Source organism: Mercenaria mercenaria, chromosome 1, assembly GCF_021730395.1.
Source record: "Mercenaria mercenaria strain notata chromosome 1, MADL_Memer_1, whole genome shotgun sequence".
In the NCBI taxonomy this organism is placed as follows: domain Eukaryota; kingdom Metazoa; phylum Mollusca; class Bivalvia; order Venerida; family Veneridae; genus Mercenaria; species Mercenaria mercenaria.
In genome coordinates, this window is record NC_069361.1 from 60,560,219 (window position 1) to 60,568,005 (window position 7,787).

Genomic DNA, 7,787 nt, shown 5'->3' on the forward strand with positions numbered 1-7,787 from the left:
CAGGGAAATGCCGCCCATCAACTTTCAGAAGCAACACTTGAGTTATTGCCCTTAGTAGCTTCTAGTGTTAACTATATAGGGCACAATAAATATAGCAGTGTCTTCTTCATAACTTATGAAACTTACAATGGTATTAGATCACCATAAAGAGGTAGTGCACACACAATTTCGTAAGGATCGAACATTTATTATCTTCAAGTTGTGCACCCACACCCAGCCACCCCTGCTCATACACCCTCCCCATACTTTTTTATGGAAGGCCTGTGCTTCATGCCAATTGCCAAGTGCTAATGATTTTTTTATGCCTAATGCCAATTACTTTACGCTAAATGCCAAAAACTTAATGCTTAATGCTACATACCAAATGCTATGTTCCATAATTATATTGAATGCTAAATGCCAAATGCTCAATGCATCAAATCGCTAAATGATAAGTGCTAATGGTCAAATTCTTTTTGAGTTAATGATCTGTATCTTTAAACTGATAAACACTCCTTTGAGTTATGTGAAACATATAATGTTCTATCAGTCTGATTTGAAGCCATAAGAACGTAGGACTGAATCTGTTTACTCTGAATTGTCTAGAAAATAGGTTTTTAAAAGGAACAAAATTATGTAACAAGGGCCAATGAATATTTGAGGTTAAACTCATTAGCCCTTTAACTGAAAGGAGCACTTAGCAAACAGCATTTGGCATTTATTGGTTAAAACTTCGCAATTCACGATTAGCATATATCATTTGATAATTACAATGTGACAGTCAATATTTGACAATAAACATTAAGCAAAAAGCATTTTGAGCTTTCTGTTTGTCATTAGCATTTAATTTGGACATTTAGCATAGCGCACCGGCCTTCCATACACATCATATTAAATTCTTGACGAACTTCTATCACGAGGGCTTCAGACGATCAAGGAATTGTTCCTGTACATTTAGTTGAAGACCCATGCACCATGCTAATTGCCAAATGCTAAACAACAATTTTTAATGCTAAAGACCAAAGACTAAATTCTCAAATTAATGAAAATTAATAAACTTTATTGATTACTTATCATTTTCAAGTAATGAAAATAACTTTTACTGATTTGAAAAATAAAAATGTTATACCAGTCTTAGTTGGAGCAATAACATGATGCACCAGTTATAAGAACACGGAAACGTATGTATTTGCTGTAAAATGTTCACTAAAATATTTAACAGAGCGAATTTCAATTAACACTTAGTAATTAATATTTGGCATTTATTGTTTTAACAATAAGCATTTATTATTGACAATTACCATTTTGGCAGTCAATATTTGATAAGCATTTGAAGAATAGCATTTTGCATTAACGATTTGCCATTTAGAATTTGACAATTAGCATGGCGCATCGGCCACCCATAGGCATATAGCATTTGGTATGTTGCATTAAGAATTAAGTACTTGGTATGTTTGCATGACATAATTGGCATTTAGTACAAGCAGTTTGCTATTTAGCATTTGGCAATTAGCATGGTGCACCAGTCTTCCATTGTAATATTTGTCATTTCGTTTGAAAATCATTTTGCATAAAGGTATTTGGCATTTATATTTGGTTTCTAGCACTTGGCAATTAGCACTGCACACCGGTCATCCGTAGATACATTTATAGGAACATTAGAACCAATTTGGTAGAACTACCCTGCACTGAAGGGACATTTTAACTCCCAATATGGTATCGCTGAATAACGAAGAAAAGTCCAGTTATATGCAACGCATTTAGTTATCAAAGTCATAGAACTATAAATTTTGAAATACTTGATTTCATATTAACAGTAAACAAGAGGGCCATGAAGGCCCTGTATCGCTCACCTGACCTATTGACCTAAAGATCATCAAGATTAACATTCTGACCAAGTTTCATCAAGATATGTTCATAAATGTGGCCTTTACAGTGTTAACTAGCTTTTCTTTTGATTTGACCCAGTGACCTAGTTTTTGACCCAACATGACCCAGATTCGAACTTGACCTAAAGATCATCAAGTTTAACATTCTAAGTTTCATGAAGATACAGTCATAAATGTGGCCTCTAGAGTGTTAACAAGCTTTTCCTTTGATTTGCCCCCATGACCTAATTCTTGACCCAACATGACCCAGATTCGAACTTGACCTAAAGATCATCAAGTTTAATATTCTGACTAAGTTTCATGAAAATATAGTCATAAATGTGGCCTCTACAGTGTTAACAAGCTTTTCCTTTGATTTAACCTAGTGACCTAGTTTTTGACCGAAGCTGACCCAGGTTTAAACTTGACCTAAAGAGCATCAAGATAAACATTCTGACCAAGTTTCATTAAGATATGGTCATAAATGTGGCCTCTACAGTGTTAACTAGCTTTTCCTTTTCCTTAAGATCATCAATATTAACATTCTGACCAAGTTTCATGAAGATATAGTCATAAATGCGGCCTCTACAGTGTTAACAAGCTTTTCCTTTGATTTGACCTGGTGACCTAGTTTTTGACCCCAGATGACCCAATATCAAACTCATCCAAGACTTTTTTAAGGATAACATTCTGACTAAGTTTCATTAAGATTGGGCCAAAATTGTGACCTCTAGAGTGTTAACAAGCTTTTCCTTTGATTTGACCTGTTGACCTAGTTTTTGACCCCAGATGACCCAATATCGAACTCATCCAAGATTTTATGGAGGGTAACATTCTGACCAAGTTTCATTAAGATTGGGCCAAAAATGTGACCTCTAGAGTGTTAACAAGCTTTTCCTTTGATTTGACCTGGTGACCTAGTTTTTGACCCCAGATGACCCAATATTGAACTTGTCCAAGACTTTATGGAGGGTAACATTCTGACCAAGTTTCATTAAGATTGGGTCAAAATTGTGACCTCTAGTGTTAACAAGCTTTTCCTTTGATTTGACCTGGTGACCTAGTTTTTGAACCCAGATGACCCAATATCGAACTTGTCCAAGATTTTATGGAGGGTAACATTCTGACCAAGTTTCATTAAGATTGGGCCAAAAATGTGACCTCTAGAGTGTTAACAGTCAAATTGTTGACGACGGACGGACGACAGACGACGACGGAGGCCGGACACAGGCGATCACTAAAGCTCACCTTTGAGCACTTCGTGCTCAGGTGAGCTAAAAATTCAACAAAAAGAAAAAAGTCTAATGCATGCATTAAATTTTAGCGTATCTATACAATACTGACAGCTTACAAAAGGTAGTATCATCGAAACAAATAATTTGTCCACATTTTTTTTCCAACTATCTATTTAACTAACATGTTTTTCATACTCTATACGTTAAATATTTCAAGCCGATAGTTAACGAGTCATCTCTTAACGTAATTGTCCGTATGTATTGAACCTAAATGGCATATAAATGCTGCATTAATCTATCAAATGATTATAAACTTATGTATCAAAACCTTTAAATATATATTTTCATGAGAATTATACAATATTTTCATTCCAAAAAAAAAAAATCAGTCATAATTGTAATTAAATCTAAATAATATTTTCTAATTAAAACAGACACTTTTGGTTCATTATTGAATGCACTTGCTAATTACTAGAAATCCACGAGCAGACGCTTCTAGATTTCTAGACTGGCTCATACACATAGATATAATTATTTTTCAGTTGTATTTTATTCTATTTTTCAAATACGGCGAATAGAACAGGTCTTTATCTTATCTTATTTTCAATATGATAATCTTACAATCTGAGAAAATCTTTAGAACAGACTGGCTTTTGAAATAACATTGAAATAAAACTGAAATAAAAAAAGATAACAACACTATTATCAGTCTTGTGACTAATCTACTTGATTTCCTACACAAACAAGTATGAAACTGCAACTTCTATGTTATTTCAAAACTGTTTTTAATCAATTTTGTGCTCTCTTTAAAGTGACGTTTATAAAATATGTTTTCATTATAAGCAGCAGAAAAAAGAAGGGGTCGTCTAGTCTGTATTCAGACCCGATGTTTTCTTCACAGGAGATAATTATACAAATGTTGAATAATTACCCACGCCTTAGATAATAAAAGAGGTAAGAGAGGAGATACTGAGTACAAGTAAAAGCCAAAAAGTAGAAATTTAACAAGAAAAAGATTAAAAAAACAAACGTTAACATTAAATGTTGTGCAAGAAGTTAAGGGTATGGTTGCTAAAAACGAGCTACATTTTTGACTCCATCATTAGTTGCAACTGAAATACCTTGAACGTTCACTTAGCAGGTACATCATAGAATTATATGCAGTGTAATGATATGAAGTAAACTGAAAGCGTAAATTTCTGTGTATTTGACTGCATTTCCTGTAATTTACCGACTCCCTGGTCCGCTATCTAGGCATTGCATTACGGTATACATGTAGCTCTAGGAACACTAATACTCGTTGTTTAACTATTTCTATGAATGTGTAAGAAATATATAATATTAAGAACACTGTGTCAGTGTGATAAGAACTTTTTTGTTAATATAGTCGGATAATATATTCGTGATACTCTTTATTTTATTGAGAAGTTACTAAACAATGATATTGTGATCGACGGGAAAACAATTATTTGCGATGTCTAAACTTGAATGGGATTACTTAAAAGATCCCACTTGTTTTCCTGGAATGTTAGTCATGAGGAAACAGCTCATTTTGTTTCTGCATAGCTAAATACATTTATGTACACCGGGGAATGTTGCCAAGGACGAGTTCATTTGTTTATACCACAGTCACACATACGGCGCGGATAGCTACGTTTAGCTACGGATAGAAACGTAGTAATCCGTATCGATACGTACCCGAGCCATACGGACTGGTACGGGTTGATACGGGTTACTACTTTAAGGTACGGCTCAGGTACGGATTACTACGTTTCTATCTGTGGCTAGACGTAGCTATCCGCGCCGTATATGTGACTTGGGTATTAAGGAAAACAAGAAAAACACGACTGAACTGGCCAAAACTGATGGCTGTAAGTGAATATTTATATATCATTTCATGTCTTTTACGATATATTTGTATTTATTTGAATATCATGTGAGAATATCGTAATTGTGGATTATCTGACGTTGACCTTAATTAGCTCAGTAGGTATAGAGCGTTGGTCTACGGATCTCGGGGACGTGAGTTCGATCCTCTGACGGGGCGTATGTTCTCCGTGACTATTTGATAAACGACATTGTGTCTGAAATCATTAGTCCTCCACCTCTGATTCAAGTAGGGAAGTTGGCAGTTACTTGCGGAGAACAGGTTTGTACTGGTACAAAATCCAGGTACACTGGTTAGGTTAACTGCCTGCCGTTACATGACTGGAATGCTATTGAACAAAGGCGATAAACCCAAAGAAACAAACAAACATAAGGATAGAACTGCCATTTATTGAAATCTTACATCTCAATCAACAATTCAATTTGCATTTATCTTCAAAAACGAATTCTTAACAAAACTGTAATTGTCAACTTGAAATTTTATTTACTTCAGCATAGAAAGGCTATGTCGAAATTATTTCACTATCTCGTCTCCCAAGATTTTCTTCAAACTGTGTTTGGAAAAGTTTTTTTTAATAACTAGTTATACATGTTAAATGTAGAAAAGTTCAACCGCGTCATTGATGACATTTTTATTTTCAATGGTAGACTTTTAGACTTTTATTTGAATAGAACTTTGTACTCATAATTTGTTCATTTAATAATATCTGAAACTCTTAACATTAGATTTCTTATTTTTACTTTCGAATAATGTAGAATTTTTTATAATGGTAAATGGTGCATGTGTTGCAGTTATCATTGTCAAATTATTTGATATTGAAATGATTCTTTTTTTATTGCTATCAATATTGAATATCTTATTTGAAATAGGCCAATTCATTATAATAATTGCACAGAACCGTCACAAATTAAAATGTTGAACGTTTGGTTCACTGCTTGCACTGAATTTATCGGGCTGCGACATTTCTGTTCTAGTGACCTAGTTTTTGACCCCAGATGACTCATTTTCGAACTCGGTCTAGATTTCATCAAGGTAATCATTCTGACCAAAATTTATGAAGATCAACTGAAAAATACAGCCTATATCACATACACAAGGTTTTTCTTTGATTTGACCTAGTGGCCTAGTTTTTGACCCCAGATGACCCACTTTCAAACTTGGCCTAGATTTCATCAAGGTAATCATTCCGACAAAATTTCTTGAAGATCAGTTGAAAAATACAGCCTCTATTGCATATGTTGACAGACGACAGACAGACGCCGGACATCAAGCGATCACAAAAACTCACCTGATCAGTTGAAAAAAACAGCCTCTATTGCATATGTTGACAGACGACAGACAGACGCCGGACATCAAGCGATCACAAAAACTCACCCGAGCATTGCTCAGGTGAGTTAATCAAAGCACTGAGAGTACTGATAGGGCGATGCATTTCAGCTAAGTAACATACTTAGATGAAAGTCAAATATTGAGATAGGAACCTGTGGTTTGCACAAGAGATTTCGTCTGACTGCGGATGACATTCATGCCAAATATAAAATAGATTGCTTGATAAAATGTGAAACACAAACCCCTATCCCTAGCACCGGCATAAGCAGAACTTTATTACCCGTGTGTTGAATTCACAGCCGAGCATTTTATCAATTTTATTCAACAAGTTTAATAAATTCCATGTGGATAGTCACAAATGTAAGATGAATTCTTTTTATCACATGTTAGCCTTTCTTGTCAAAACACCAAAAATTCGACTTTCTTCTGTTATATAAACAAGTCAATTTGACCGAGTTCGTCTATACTATAAATGACGTCGATGTCAAAGCTTTATTTCACTAGTGCAATATCGTTTTTATTTAATGGCTGTATTACACTCCTGCAATGTCACACATGTAATAAATAGAGAATATTAGGTTACTGTCATATAAATTTAAATTTATCAAGTGAGTCAGAGAAAATATAAACAAGAAGGCCCTGTATCGCTCACCTGACCTATTCATCAAGATTAACATTCTGGCCAAGTTTCATGAAGATACAGTCATAAATGTGGCCTCTAGAGTGTCAACAAGCTTTTCCTTTGATTTGACCCAGTGACCTAGTTTTTCACCCCACCTGACCCAGATTTGAACTTGACCTATAGATCATCAAGATTAATATTCTGACCAAGTTTCATTAAGATATGGTCATAAATGTGGCCTCTACAGTGTGAACTAGCTTTTCCTTTGATTTGACCTGGTGACCTAGTTTTTTACCCTACATGACCCAGATTCAAATTGGACCTTGAGATCATCAAGATGGACATTCTGACCAAGTTTCATAAAGTTACAGTTATAGATGTGGTCTCTACAGTGTTAACAAGCTTTTCCTTTAATTTGACCTGGTGACGTAGTTTTTGAACTCATATGACCCAATATCGAACTTGCCCAAGATTTTATTGAGGGTAACATTCTGACCAAGTTTCATTAAGATTCGGCCAAAATTGCGACCTCTAGAGTGTTAACAGTCAAATTGTTGACGACGATGGACGACAACAGACACAGGGCAACCATAAAAGCTCACCTTGAGCCCTTCGTGCCAAGGTGAGCTAAAAACAGGCTAGTTAAGAATAACCAGTTCCAATTCACTAACAGGGGAAAGAATTGACTAGCCAGGGAAATTGACGAGGGGGGAAAGAATTGACTAGTTAGTCCCCCCCCCCCCCCACACCCCATAAGAATGATCAAGAGTAACCTGTTGTAATTGGGGGAAAAAATTGACTGGGGGGGGGGGGGAGGGGAAGAAAAAATGACCATTACACAAGGTCATTGTGCCCTTGACCTTTGA